The 16,582-nt window shown below is 39.2% G+C and overlaps 1 protein-coding gene across 1 annotated transcript in view; it reads right to left on the bottom strand.

Moving 5' to 3' along the window:
* PDIA5 (protein disulfide isomerase family A member 5) overlaps positions 1-16,582 on the bottom strand; it is a 1,005,467-nt gene that overhangs the window by 257,185 nt on the left and 731,700 nt on the right. The window lies entirely within an intron of this gene.

Below are 16,582 nucleotides of genomic sequence, written 5' to 3'. Positions count from 1 at the left end.
AGGAGCTTGAGTTTGAACTCTGAACAGCTTTGGGAGCTTGTCCCAGAGGGTGTAGGTAAGCAGGTCTAAAAGAGGATGAAAAATCAGCCTGCGTGTGGATATTCCCAGTTTTGGTCCAAACGCTACCAAAGGATGTATTGATCCCAAGAATAATGGAGAGACGTTGCTGCACATCGCATACTCACCGTCATTAATACACACAAAGCGGAGTGAATGCTCGCGGACACAGCAGAAGGCAGGCCAGGGTCACAAGGGCAAAAAAACATCATTAATCACATATTCCGGAATCTGGTTGCACTTTGAGGCGCCCACGGACGTTATCCGGGCAAAAGAACGAACTCACAAATATAGACCAGTCATACTGACTCAAAAATGCGGACTACGATAACAGGGGTCATACAGTTACTTATAGACCGCAAAAACATCAACCGTGCAATTATATCTGCTTACGAAAATACGCATGTGTAATGAATATACGTGCTCCTACCCCAGACCAAATATTGCTGCAGTAGAACAAAACCAATTCTAACCAGAGAGCAGTGCCAACCAATTGCAGGGCAGCCACCATATCCGAGGTTCAAAAAGGAGTATAACATTCTAGCGTTTAGAGGTAGGCAGATACTTCTGTCACAATATCGGTGGGTAAATCAGGATGCCAAAAGGGCACACAGACACTTTCTCCTTTTTAATGGACCACACTCAAGAAAGTAAGGTTCTGTCAGATCCATAGTACTACAGATGACAGACAGCCTAAGACACGGACTCTAAAGGTACATTCATATGTATTGCACGAGGATTTATATAGCGCCTACTTCCCGTGATGAGGCGTTGAGGTGGGGGTTTTTTCTATGAAAAAAAAAGAAGCTGTACAGTGTCCACATTGGTCGAATTGTGATAAGGCGCACAATATATCCAACAGTGGTTTAATCATTGTATTGTAATTTCAAATGGAAACATTTCTAGAAAACACCAACACCTTTAACGATGGTGCACCATAACCGCCTACAGCCCTACACCAATGCTGCCCAATCACCCCTTTCCTCAGTATCAATCCACCTTGTGTATTCCATGAAGTGTGCATGTATATTGCTTTGCGTAACAGAATCACGGCTGCAGATCTCTTTTTTGCTACTCGTAGTGTCGCTAATCATCAGGTTCAATGAAGGCCGGTCATAGGCCAATATAACCTCCAGGGTCACCTACCTTGAAGTGCTTTTGTTAATTAGCATGCTACTCCAAGGTTAGTGGTTCACTACTGCAGGAACTTTGAAGGCAGAAAGTGGAAATAATTTTGTTATCTCAGCAAGATCAATTTTTTCCGAGCTTTGAATATGGATGTGCAAATTTCCTGAACCCTCAGCTGCTTCTTTTGACTTCCTTTTCCCTCGAGGGACAAACATAAGAATAGGTGTGCATATACCAAGCGGCGTCCTAAATATATTGAATTATTTTCCTTTAGAAAATCCAGTACTCTAAACAGTCTCTCTTTTATTTTTGTTATTGCTGAAGACGGAATGTGCTCGTTTGGTTAGATATGTGCATTATCAATGAGTTTAGGCTGTGGAAGCGATTTTTATAGACTCCCTTGGGGAAAGCGAGAACCGTCAGCTATGGATTTTATATCAAAGATTATAATTCTTCATTTTGTTTTGTTCTGCTTCAGCTTTTCCCCACTACTGTCTTCGCAGGGCACTATTCCTTTGAGATCCACTCGTGCACAAAATAATGAGACCAGAGCCCTTATAAGTGGCAACAGGAGGCTGAAATATGCATTTGGTGAAAAATTCAGCCACTGGTGCCCACAAGTAATCACCTACTGAAATGTGAAATTCAGCCACTGGTGCCCACAAGTAATCACCTACTGAAATGTGGCGGGAGCATGAATAGCAGTTGATTGCTCAAGAGAATCAGAAAATTAGATTTAGGAACTTGACCAACATCTCAAAATGGACCATTATTTGCCCTTTGTCATATTTACTGTTCAAGCTGTTACTTATCAGAGTATGCAGTACAGAGGTATGTCCCAAGATCACACAATGTTACAGTTCAGTACTATGATGTGATGCTTCCATACATCTTGACCATCCTCAGAAGTACCATTATCCTACTTAAGAGTCATACTTTATCAGCCGCGGTAGAATGAAAGGCTGAGCCTGCCCAAGACAGATTCAGACCTGTGTCCTACAGATCCTTTCCGGAATCTGATAACATATCTCATGAATGATTGCAGAAGTTCGTTCACTCCGTAGTCACAAGACCTTCACAGGACTCACAGAACTTCTTTTTCAGAAATCATTTCTCCATTTGGCAGTAGGTCATGAAATAATCCCTCTTCCTTAATGTTAACCATAAAAGGGGCACTGAACTTCCAGTAATTTACATCAGGAAGCGTTAAGTGTCTAGATTATCGGGTACAGTTTTAATGTAGATAATGTAATTACTGCATCTTCAAAGGAAGTAACCTCATAAGAGTACTTCTTCTTACCATTCACTCGCTAGTGATGGAATTGGGCGGTGGTACTGTTGGCTTGATGGTATGTATACATGTTATCTATCAGAAAAATGTTTCTTTCCTGTTGCCTGCATTAGGTATTGGCTGTTCCTCATCAGCTGTGTACCTCAGCCCCCACCAGTACCTTTTCTTCCTCAAACTTGACGGTACCGTTCCCAGCCCTTCAGCCGGTTATATTCTATGTTGGATTCCAAATGACTCTTCTTTGTGACTTCTCTTTGATTTTACATGAAGTGCCCCAATACCCACAGCACTACTGAAAACAAAAATGGTCACAAGCATCTTTTTCCATAATGTAATGATATGCACCTTTGTTAAGAGCGCTACTGCCACTGCTATGACTTCTTGGCACCAGAAATTTCAACAGTGATTCTTTCGGGTAAACTTAAATTGCTTTAAATCATCTTACTTACTTCAACAGTGATATAAGCATGACTTCATTACTTATTATGCTACTTGAATTGACATTGTAATGCAAAAACCAAACAAGAAAGGGGCAGGATTATTTTAATTATTTTTCATTTTTTCACTAAATTTCTAACTGACACCTCGAATATATGCAATAAAAACTTATTACAAAACACAAGATACGGCGCAATAGGTTCAAATCACTGTGAAGGTGACATAATGTGACAATATTGTGACAATGTGATAAACAAGTGATATTATATTTACATGTGAATAAGAAAAGTATTAAGGAAAATGGGGCATTACAAAAGGCCGATTCCTATTTAATTGAGACTCAAACACAATATGCTATATTCACTAATTATTGTTGGGCATGGTAAGCTGGTCCTTCCAATAGTTCAGTCGACGTTTCGACCCTATGGACACCCTATTTGCGGGTCACTAGCGGGTCTTCTTCAGGACGGGGGATTTGAAATGGATTAAAGCGCCTGTAGGTTTAAAAGAATAAAACTATCAGGTTTGGATTTTGCACATTGGAATAAAAAGAACTGTGATGTCTATCAATATTTCAACCACTTTACCAGTTCTTCACGGAACAGCCCAATATTCTATTTGATGGGGGTGTCCTCTGTAATCTTGGATCTGTATAATTAAACACAATACATAAAGTTGTGCTGAATATTCTATATTGACCCTTTGGAGGAGTCTGGATTGGAAAAAACGAGTGCTGAACTCTCACCTATTAATGATATCCTGTTATCTTAGGCAGGTATCTTCTAAAAGTGGTGGCGTTTCTCTTTATTTACCAAAGTCGTATTCTTTACTTCCATCCATCTGTAAATTAATATATGCGGGGAATTAATCAATTTGTCGCTATTATTGGATAGGGGGTGAGTATTGTAACGTTTAAACTCTAATAATGACACTCACCAGTCAGTATAGACGGTTTTTCAATACCTCCGTGTAAATGGCATGATTGCTGTTTATTTATGTGCCAGTCGAATTCGGGGCTCTGAAATATAAAGGGCGGAAAAACCGGGTAAGAACACATGAACCCGTTCGCGTGGGTTCTTGGTCTAAATCCTCTAAAGAGTCGCTGCACTCACCAAGGCTGGGGTGATTTTGTTCCTCAATACGGGATCACAAGGGAATGACGGCGAGTCTGTGAACGCGAAGTATATTAACTTCCGCGTTCCGCCTCGAGGACGTTGACGTAACCTAGCAACAACAGCTAGACGCCGCGGTCACGCCTCCTTCAGCTATGTACCGTGACTTTTTCTGATTAGCGGAGGCTTTCATATGTCACACTTAGTTAGGAGTTCGTATTGGGTGGACATCATCTTTTAGGGGTTTTAATTAGTATCACAGGTCTGAAAACACAATGTCAGTTAGCCTGCGCGTTCAGCCTCGAGGACGTGGCTGTTGCCTAGCAACCAAAAGCTAGGCAGCATGGTCCCGCCTACAAGTTAAAGAATTTATTTAAAGGCAAAATATAAACTACATTAACCCCGTAAGCGAGATTTTGTAACAACGTGTGGCAGGCAGTCGTGTATGCCAATTTTTTAAATGCGTACATGTACAGAAATACCAAATTAAGGATTTGTTTGGAATGCAGGTGTGGGAATACGAAGTACGTTAACTAGTGCGTTTCCCTTCTCCGACCTATACGTTGCCTAGCAACCAAACACTAGACAAAAAAGATCACGCCTACTTCCACATTGCGAAGTGACTCTATCTGAATGTAGGAATGCTTACAAATGTCTTCCGTTGTTAAGCAGTCTGTGAACTTCCTATTTATATTATGAAATCTGGCCATTTAGAGATTGGAAAGTTTAATTACAAGCGAATGTTGAATGGGATAGGGTCGAGTAAAGACTTCATTCAATCATATACTGCGTAAGATTATCTATCAATTCATCAATTCTAACCAGTTATACATATTTCATAGACATGATCATTCTATTTCTATAACAATTGACATTCACATATATAACAAAAGCATTTTGCAGACATGGTTGTAAAACAAGTTCAAATAGCAGATGCAGAGATGACTATATGGCTATACATTCAAAGTTGACCCATTTGTCTCGCTGTTTCCTCTCTCTCATTAAGACCCTGTAAGACACTATTAAGAGAATGTATCCATCTGCATTCCTTGTAGTTCATAGCCCTTGGTAAGGATCCACCTCTAGGGCCAACAGTTACCTTTTCTACAACTCTCCATATCATCTCTTCTGGCTTGTGTTTATAGTGTGATAGTGCTCAACTAGTGGGGCCCCAACTGCATTACATCTGAGCCTACTCATATGTTGCAAGATTCTTGTTTTAACTTTTTGTGTAGTTTGCCCTACATATATCAGTCCACATGGACAGCTGATGGTATATATCACATGTGTACTGTTGCAGTTGGTGAATTGTGCTAGTCTGTACGTTTTAGAATTATGCGTGAAACTTGATCCTTCCTGACAGTAATCACACACTTTACAATTACCACATTTGTGGTTGCCTGTCAAAGGTGGTAGATTCAACATACTTCTCAGGTCTTGTTGTTTTGGTGGATCAAGGAAAGCCCTCACTACCACATCCTTGATGTTTCTTCCTCGTTTGAATGCAAACAACGGCTGCTCCTCCATCTGTAAATCACTCGCCACACGATTCCAGTACTTTTTTATTGTCTTTTTGATGTCAGCACTCCTGGTGTTGTAAGTGGTTACACAAACAAGATTCTTTGTTTCATCCATCCTTTCCTTTGGTTCCAATAGCTGTTCACGTGGTTGATACCATGCTCGTTTTTTTGCTTTTTTAAGCAAACTCGATGGATAACCACGTTTCCTCAGTCGTGATGTTAGATCTTCTGCTGCCTTGAAGAAGTCTTGTCGTCTATAACAATTCCTTCTTACTCTCAAATGCTGTCCATAGGGCAGGTTATCCCTTAGATTCCTGGGATGATGGGATCCATACATCAAAAGCGTGTTCCATCCCATCGGCTTACGAAATAGGTCAGTGTACAATTGACCATCTTCAACCTTGAATGTGAGATCCAAGAAATCAATGGAATTCGAATTGTAAGCCATTGTGAATTGGATATCCTTGTCTCTGTTATTTAGCCAAGAGTAAAATTCATTCAGTTCCACTTCTGTCCCTGACCAGATCATCAGCACATCATCAATGTACCTTTTCCATACATCGAGGTTATGCAGGTAGGGATTGGTTAGATCATAAAGGTGCTCCTCCTCGTAGTAGTCCATAAATATATTAGCCAAGCTTGGGGCATATGTAGCCCCCATGGCTACACCTTTACATTGATAATAAAATTGATTTTTAAAAAGAAAGACATTTTTCTTCATGGCTATTTCCAGGAGGTCTACCAAAAAATTGGACTTCTTGGCACCAACATGATTGTTGAACATTACTCTCTCGCTATTCTAAATGAGAGTTTGTCCTCTAGGGTGTGAATGTAAAGCAGTAGGAATAAATACAGAAAATCTACCTTTTGGAAAAGTTCCCACCTGTGCAGCGTCTCAATAGGCACTGACCTGCACTCACATACCTGTGTGCACTGATTAATGACAGACACTTTACCGTTGTTGGAAGGTGACAGTTGGGGTTGAGAGGGGTAATATTCTGAGATTTAAATGTTATCATTTTTGTCAGATTGAAAACCAATGAAGGTTATGGTGATATTGTTGCAATGCCTTCCCTACATGGGGTTTTAGTTACGTGCCAGAAAAATGATTTCTCCTGTGCCATTTATTTGTATTTTTATTCATTTAAATTGTAAAGTAACTCCAACAGAATCTGTATAGTGTAAATAAGGTAATTCATATACTTATTCAGAGGAGGAGAATAAACATGGCAGTCTATAAAGACGCCGTTGGTGTGATCTAGACATCATTAAACAAGTCGCTGATGGCTTCAACTCGAGAGCTACGATAGACAGTCACAACAGCCACACTGGGTTCTCCTCATGTTGATCTCCCTGAGTTTCCCATGTCATGATCTCCAGGGATTCACACTGACCGGTTCAGACCAACTCAATCCATGATTCACCATGCTTCTTGGCTTCATCAATAATAAATCGATTAACAACTGCCCTCTGATAAGGACAAGGAAGAGTGAGCTGTCATATTTTGGTTGGGGTTTAGTGCATAAGTGGTCCTACAAAGAAAAAGACTCAACAGATTTAAGCGGTGGGTCTGGAAAGGGGGATTTCGGTTCTTGACGGATATAAACTTCTGGGTAGGTAACTCAAGGTTTTCAGAGTTTCAGCTCCCTGGGGCCTTCTATACGTTCACTCTTCCAAGAAAGAAAAATGAGGCAAGTATCTGCCATTGGTGGAGCCATCTACAAGAAGGGCATTAGGGGAGAGCTAGAGAAACATAACAGGTGACTTTCTAGAGAGACAAAAAAATCCCCTGTGTTAGGAGCAACAGCGCTTTACTTCAACATTGCCCGCAATGGGTTCAATAATTCAAGTGATTTTCCCTTCAGCAGTAAGGTGGTTTTGCCTTTCACTTGCAACTTGAGCACCCCTCAACCTGTTCCACCAAATACCAATTATCTGCCTGAGGCCACTGCCTCTTCTTGAAGTTGTAACATTAAGGGACTCTGTGCTAGGCTCCCGGCTGTGCCCGAGTCTGATAAGTTATGTAAAAGAAGAGGTGCCCCAACCTCCTTTCACTGCTTCTTCCTGGCTCCATTCCTCTGCACACCTCCTCTTCCTGCTCGCTGCACCATGGGACTTCGGAAACCTTACTTCTACAAGCACACCTAGTTAAATATGTGAAGGTTTTTCGGTAAGTTACTGGGAGACAAAGCTGCCTCACCCTCATAAACCTTACTTCACAATAAAGTTTTGTTCTCAAAGCTCATTTCCTTAGGCAGTTTACAAATTTGAGAAAAGTTTGAGGTGGGGATGACTCAGCCATGACACTCGGGTATCTTACTTATTTACTCTAAAACGTGAACCTTTGAAACAATATTTTACCAGCATACTTTGCTGTGTCTTTGGTTCTCTATCAGGAAGTGGGACCTGTTGGCACTGAGTAACGGAACACAATTCGGTGGGACTTCCCAATAGTATACATCCCAGACGATGAGGTTTGCACAATTTATTAGAATTATCACTTGCTACTGTATGGGCTGGAAGCACAACCAATCTAGACCAGAGATTTTCCTACATAATGACAAACGGGGGACACAGCATAATGTTATTTCCATCAAAATACCTTCTTGGAAACAGGGCTGAGGCCTTCTTCCAACCGCCAACAGCAGTCTAGTGACCGATCTCAGGACAGGCTGGTATACTTCAACCTCATATTTAAAGTTATTGGTCAGCATTGTCTAATGCAACGGTTACCAAACTGTGGTCCATGGTCCCGCAGGGGTCTGTGACATATTCCCAGGGGGTCCACAGGCAGCAGTTTTGACAGCACTGCAAAGTTCCTTGTATAACTAGCATTTTTCGGGCAACAATAAGTGTCAAGATAACTCCAGTGATTAATGTACCTGCGGGAGATAGATGGGAGTTTTGTCTAGTGGCAGCTTTGACTCATCTATGGCAGCACAGATGGTTAATATGCCGACTGCAAAGTACTTGTACCATGTATTTCAAAACACAATATTTTATGTGCATAGGTCAGTGGGTTATTGCTTTTGTCACAGAGATTCTGTTGTTACCGTGCAGCTCATACGTTACAATCGTAATCCAGCATAGTGAGCTATGAACTGCCATAAAATAGATGCATGCAAACTGCATGGTACAAGTTAATACGTTCTATTTTTCGTCCCCAGTCTTTTAATATGCTGATGCTGCTAAGGAAAGGGGTGTTTTGGTAGAAATGCATTCTTATTATTAAAGTCAACCCTAACCACTGTGTTAGGTTCTGAACCCTGAGATTGTGCTTCTCCAGACCAGGCATTCTAAAAACCATGCCTACCAGTATGGATGACATGTGACTTCTACAGCTTGTAGCCCTCTTTGCCTTATATAAAATTTTCTATACAATGATTTATACTCATATGATTCATTGTCTCTATATGTGTGTGATGTAAAGTGCTCTGACACTTTACATCACACACATACAGAGGGGCTATAAAGCATATAAGCGTATAAGAGGTGCTATAAAGCATATGAAATACATGTGACAGTGGGGCTATGGAGAAATGAGAAGCACTGTTGGAGGGTGATAGTGAGGGAATCAGTAAAGAGCCCCATCAAAGATTGTTGCATTCTGGTGCACAGTAAGGTAATTATTTACCATGCTTTAAAAGCTTGTACAATTAAATATAGAATGACAAATGTGCTGTAGAATGCACCATTTTCCCACAACTTTTCTTGAGGGGAGAGCCCCCCAAATCCCCCCTTTGCATTTTTTTTCAATATAAAATAACAACACCTTTATCAATTTGAGTATTTTTTTGGTGTGCATTTGTTTGTGTATTTTCTGTGAATTACTGTTTTAATGGTTGAAATTCAAATGGTACAAATTGCTTTGGGGTCAACAGCTTCCAGTAGTGACTCAGTGGGGGTCCACAGGAACCAAAAAGGTTGAGAACCACTGGTCTAACGCAAGCAAGTTCTAGGAAGGTTTGATGACTCATCCTCTTAACCTGTGAGTGAAGGAAAAATCTGCCTCTATAACCTTGGTAGCCTGAGATAGACTAGCAGAAGAGGTAGAACCCTTGAGCAGCTGCTTTCATTTAGGACAACAGTGAGAGATGAAAACTGAAATGTATTGGGATGCATGAGATAAAGCTACATAACTTTCAGAAATAAGTGGAATAATGTGTAAACATCCCAGTGTTCTATAGAGGGAACAGTGGCAATCTCATTTGAAGATAGTGTGGCTTCACTACATAAACCAGACCGACCAAAAGCAAATTCCGTCTAGATCCCAGAACCTCATTACTCACTTTGCCCTTGGGCAGAGTCAGCTAACTTTCAGAAAATATTCTACAGTCTTTTTTGTTAAAGCCTGTGTCCACTTCGCCTCCACTTGAGTGGTTCTGAGGGTCGCCATTGAGCTTGTCTGAGGCAGTAAAAAAAGCTATGTATGAACCTCACCCACAGCCATCATTTGCTTGCTCCTAATTTCCACTAATCGTGAATGCAACTTATCTTAGAAAAATCACTCCTTTACCACTGAATAACCTCGTCAACTTGTAGCTCAACTTTTGTCCTTGTAATTATTTGGGAAATTTTCAACCAGAACAGAATCTAATGGATCTCTATAATAACCCTTTGCTATGGGACCGCAATCACAGACCATTTGAAACACTTAACAATTGTCATGATCGCTCGTGCTTTCAACATTGACCTTTTACTGTTGTGTTTGTAGTATTGTGCTAGGTTCTTTTTCTCCTAAGCACCTTTTGTCGAGTTAAGCCTTGCGCTCAGCTGAGGACCAAAAAGGTGAGACAAAGTACTTTTGTGAGGTATTTGGATGATCTCTGTAGGTTAACTTCAGACTGAGTAGTATGCAAGCTTGTTCAGACCACATAAAGACTAATTTTTCTTCCGCTTCTATCTTGACAGTGACGTCCTCATAAAAACTTGAAAGTTTCAATCAAACCCTCATTTTCTTACAATATTCTGTGAAAATCAGGTCCTCCTCGAGGTAATGTGTGTGTACGATTTAACAGCTGTTGAGCCTCCACCCTCTGTACTCCCTTTTTTGTAAGATCCACTGTTACCAGAGGCATATATGACCGCAACCAGTTTTAGAATCTAGTCAGCCAATAACTCATTGGAAATGTTTGATCCAATCAGACTGACCTGCTTGCAAATGCTGAAAGTAGAATTTACTACAAAGAATAAGAATTACTCAGCACAAGAGCAAGTCCTTCAAACTTGCAGCAAGATTTTTAGTGAGCTCTACAAGTTCGGTGCCGAGTCTACTGGCAAGCTTGCTGTCATGGTGCAGCATAAAAGGCCTACTGGACCAAAATGGGAATATTAGCGCTGCTTTGTCTCAAATAAACTAAGTCTCCACTAAGCAACATGCACTACATTTTTTAAATAACATTGTCTGGGTTGTTTTCTAGGGCAGCTTTAAATGTAGTTTAAAAAAATGGATGAGGGGCACTCCTATCAGTTAATTCCTCTGTTTTAATTCAAAGGTTTTATACAAAATCTTAGGCAAACATGTGGTTTCGCAAGTTTATTGCTTCATGGGTGCCATACAATTTTATTTATCATGCATTAAAATATAAATATTAGATATACAGGCAAATAAACAATAATTTGGTCTCCAAAAGCAAAACACATAATCAGTAAAATATCTTAAACCTATCATGACTGTTGTCAAATTTTATATACCATATGTACATACACTCATATAAGTTCTTTTTGGCTAGAATCGTAGATACATACACATGCAGTGTTCGTTATTACCAGTGGTTCAACAGTATAACTAATAACTTCAATTGTAATGAACATAAAAAGTCTTCAAATTTAAATATTTGAAGTATCTCTCATACGCATTGTCTTTCTACTTTTCCATTTAGTATACATTTGAGGGATTTGTAGACCATGTTTTATGTCAATCACTACACCCTTTCATGTTACAATTTACCATATGTGTTACTCATTTTAATCAGCTGTCTAACAGGCATCCTATTGTCCAAATTCATTGACAAACATTTCACCTGAAACATTCAAAAATTTCCAGCAACACCAGATGATTTTTCGTTGCTCTCTAATACTGCTGCACTCTGCTGATGAAGGGCTCAACCCAGAAACAGTGTCTAGAGATAAACAGAAATGTCTGCACCAACTTTGGTGAAAAACTCCAACTAATTTTGAAGTAAGTGTGAACTGTGTACTGCATTTACCAGGATGCAAAGGGCCAAACTGTGCTGGGACTGTGAGGCAGTGTGCTCCCAACCCCCATCATAATTATAAATACTAAAACATAGTCTTTACTATTCCTATAAAGCCCTTTACACAATTTTAAAAGACTTATGCAATAACTTATTATTTAAAATTTCATGCACATAATTTATTTATGGTTTTACATCGTCATTAGTTTTCATGATAAAAATATATAGTGTTACATAAACCCTAATCTTGGTGTCCCTTCTTGTGATATTATACCATACTTGTTAAAAGACAGTATTTCCTTAAAATGCTCTAAGCTTCCACATTCTCATTTGTAGATTTCAGTCATTCTAACCTTTTCTTCATAATGTTGTGTCTATCTTCCTCCCTAAGTTTAATCAGTATTTCCCTTCCACCCACTTTTACTTTACTTGCTCTGTGTTTAATTTGTGTATTGTTCCATTAGTATACAATATGATTTTCTCAAATCATTTACCTATAACATCTGCTTCTCTCATGAAATCTTCCTCTTTATTGCATAGTCTTTCCACTCTTAATAAGTCAACATAAGAACCTTGTGTTTAGGATGTGAGGAGGTGGTATATAGGAGATAGTTTGTATCCATCTCCTTTTTTTGCAACTGTTTACAGAGCTTTCTCTTATCACAATAGGTTGCAGTTCAAAAACGATATTGCTTTCCTCCTGTATTCCAGACTTCAGCCTAAAGCCTCATGAAACAGTTTTTAAATGTCTGTTGTCCCTTTCCAGATTAAAAAATGTCATAAATGAAAAGACAACCTAAAACCACATTTACATCAAGACTATGCAAGTCAGGTCTCTCCATGCAATCTCTCTCAAATTTGCCTATGAACTGGTTAGCATACGATGGTGCATATCTATAACCCATCACCGTCCCTCAAATTTGCCTATAGAGGCACTCTTGGTGTAAGAAAAACTTAGAGTTCAGGGTAAATTTTGCCAATTCTACTAAAATGTCATTATGAAGATAGTTTGCTGGTTTCATTTCTAGAAATATTTTTATTGGCTGTTAAACCCTTCTCCTGATATATACAAGAATATAAAGACATTACTTCCATAGAGGCAATGATACAGTCTGCCTAGCACAGGATATCTTATATTTCATTCAAATAAGTCATTGACGTTCTTAATATAGGAAGGTAAAGTATTTACCAATGGTTTAATAAACAAACGTGTATCATGATGAATGTTCAGTCAGAGATCTAGTAATTGAAATGATTGGCCTCCTTGGTGGTGCTGGAATATTCTGATGTATGTTTGATAAAAAATAAATTGCTGGTATTGTAGGTGATTCTCTCCTCAAATATTTGTGTTTTTCTTCTAATAACATTCCTTGCTCGTACCATTTATTCAATAGCACTAATAGTTCCTTTTTAGCTTTCGGGCATTTGCCTCTGTCTTCAAAGCATTCATTGCCATTAAGTAGTCTTACAGTTTCATTCTGATAGACACAGAAATGTAATACCACTACATTATCTCCTTTGTCTGCCCTTATTACAATTATCTGTTTATCTTTCTGTAATGATCTGAAAGCCTCGCTTTCTCCTTTGGGTAGAGGTCACTTTTAGCCTTCTTACCTAGTTTTTTCTAAGTCTTCTAGCACACATGGTTGGAAAATATCAATATTGTTCTTAAACTGTAAATTGGACAGAAGATAAGATTTTAATGTTAACCCTGTATCTGTCATCCGGTAACAATCAATGTACAATTCTGATGCTAACGCTGCCACATTCATATCACTCACTTCATCTAGTTATCCAAGTGTGTAAATCAACTAACTCTTTCACAGGGTTTTTCTGAATCCCTCTGCTGTGGAAGGTTAGTGTCTTTATTAGGTGAAGAGACTTCAACATTTGCTAGGGGAGTTTAAGTTTTCTTACAATTGTAAAAAGATCGGTTTTAAACTCAAATAAATTCAAGTGAGAGGCTGAACAAAAAGATAATTCTTAATATTTAATTTTAATTCTACGATAGTTAATGACCTAGCTGACAAAATTCAGTACTATGTTTAATGCATTTTATTTTTCTCCCTCATATAAGCTCGTGTTTTCTCCCTGGTTTTCAAAATTTTCTCCTTTCTGATGTTTTTCACTTTCCCTAATTCTCGTATATTATAGTTTTGTTGCAAAAATCTAATTTGTCTTGTGTCATCTGTTTAAAGAAAAAACAGAGTTACTTAACTCTTTATGTTCTATATTACTAATTACTGAACTGGTATCAGACTTATCTTCTTATAGACGTTGTACTTTAAAACGTACTTTCGGTGCCTTAATTCAATAAAATTGCTTTACATGTATGTAACAAGAGAAGGGGCAAGAAGCTACGAGTTTCATGAGGCTATATATTTTATGAAGAAATCTGATGAGAATATAAAAGTATAAAGAAATAGTTATTAAGACTAAAATTGAGGATTTATAATCATGATTACTTTGGAGGAGATACATATTGATCAAGAGTCCAAAATCTGAGCATGAGTTTATTCTGAATGTTTCAGTTGGAATGTCTGTCAATAAATTTGGACAACTGGATACCAGTTAGATGGCCAATTACAATGAATAACACATTTGGTAAATTATAACACGAAAGGAAAAGTAGAAGGACAGTTGTGTATGGGAATTACTTAAAGTATTAAAATGAATATATATTAAGTTCATTACAATTCAACTTATTAGTTATTCTGTCGAACTACTAGTAGTAGCTAACACTAAATGCACATGATTCTTGTGAATTTAATTTGCTGGTATCGGCGAGTTTAGCCAAAAAGAACTCATGTAAGTTTATGTACATGAGGTATATGGAATTCGACAACAGTCGTGCTAGGTTTAAGATATTTTTTGTGATTAGGTGTTTTTCTTAAGGAAACCAATTTGATAGAAGTCTAATTACATGTAGGTCTTATGCTTCCATTTTAGTGCATGATAAATGGAATTTAATGATCACAATGAAGCAATAAATTAATGAAACGAGTTTACGCTAAACTTTTGAATAAAAAATAATTAACTTAAAGGAGTACCCTCGCCAAATTTTTTGAAGACCTATTTATTAAGCTACATCAGTCAGGGCAGGCTGGTATGTATGAGAGGGGGCAGCACTGTGCTGGTCTGTAAGGCATGATTGCCCAATTTGGATTGTGTAGCTTTAAAGGTACTTAAGCAAAGGAGATACACATATAGTGGTCACAGAAAAAGGTCGGAAATCTTGTTCAGTCTTTCCATATCCCTGCCTGCTGTAATCCCACAAATTCTACTTCAAGGTCATATTTGCTTTCTTCCAAGAAGTGTGCCATTTTTAACCAACTTCAAGACAACAGGCAAAACCATAGTCATTTTGCAACTGTACAGAGACAGCACTCTGCTCGGTGGCCTCCCAGACTGGTACCACACGTGCTGCTGTAGTCTCATCAAAGACCAAAAGAAGTTTGACGAGAAGCCAGGACATCAAAATACTGGGAATAAAAAGAAGCAAACAAGAACAACAGCATTCAAGCCTTCTCCACTCATGGACGCCTTCCAAAAATAAAAAATATTGGGACTGTTCACCAATGGGCTGTCTAAAAAGTTGTCTTGGGGCCCATCACTACAAAAGTGAATGCACTGATGAATGCAGTCACAAGGTCGCCAATGTCAATATCATTAGTAGGATAAGTGCTTCTAATGCCATTTGTTTCAATTAAGGTGGCCATAAGAAAACAGCCTAGTAGACATTACCAGAGTGCTTGGAGGGCATGGCCGCCAGTGTACACAGAGTAGTTATGTTATTAAAGAGGTGGGTGGATGAGTGTGCCTGAAGTCATCCTCGCATGAGACTGCTCTGGAATGAACAGTCTGCCAAAAGAGTGTCTGGGGATGAAGCCTCCTATGAAGCTAGAGCTTTGCTCCTAATGCTGAATTTTCCTAAAGAAGGCCCTGCTACGAAACACACCCAAGGGTTGGCGCAGGACCCATAGGTAGTATGAGAGAGTAGTGAAGTTAGGTACTTTTCCCATCATGAGCAGCGAGATAGCAGGCTCATGGGTATATTGGTGAACAAACATAAAGGATCAAGAGGAGTTGTACCAAATGGTAACATCACTTCAGGCTCTAGAGGGAGAATGGTAGGTGTGGAGGCATGCTGGGAAATGGCATACAGTCAAACACCCTGTGGGTGACTGTGGCACATTGGAGCCTCCAACCTGTGTCCTATGTGGTGCTGGCACCTCTTAACAGCAGTTTACAAGCAGAGGTGTATAAACAGAATCGTTATATAGGAATCTCTGCAGCCAAATCCAGTGCATGTTCCCTACGGGAGGGAATGGGAAGCTCACTCTTCATACCTATATTTCCTGTCCACCCACATCAATGCATTACTCTGCCCTTGCTAATGGAGGAGCAAATATTAGGCAGGGAAGCCATGATGAGGAAGGAATTCACCAATCCAGGTGCTATCCTCATTCCACTAACTTCTGTGTTCCATAAGTACATATAATTGGTTATAAGGTCCCAATGGGTGAAACCCCCATGACAATTTGATGAATAATTCAAGGGTTGGCTAAAAGGTCTGCATTGACTTTATGCCCCCAAAAGTGGTTGTCTATGTATTACCTGTATCCCCCTATGTGCGTGCTGTCAACATTCACATACACTTATATGCACAGAACGGACCAATAAAGGACTGCAGTACTCTTAGTCTTGTCTGTCCTTACTGGGAGGGATACAGTTAATTTTGAAGTTCCTGAAGTACATAAATAACAGGTGGGGGCAGTGTAGTTGTTGTGGGTTTTGGTGCATACATCACATGGGAATCTTTGCATTGCAAACACCCAC

Source organism: Lissotriton vulgaris, chromosome 2_1 (genome assembly GCF_964263255.1).
Source record: "Lissotriton vulgaris chromosome 2_1, aLisVul1.2, whole genome shotgun sequence".
Taxonomy (NCBI): Eukaryota; Metazoa; Chordata; class Amphibia; order Caudata; family Salamandridae; genus Lissotriton; species Lissotriton vulgaris.
This window is presented reverse-complemented; position numbering and strand designations above follow the sequence as displayed.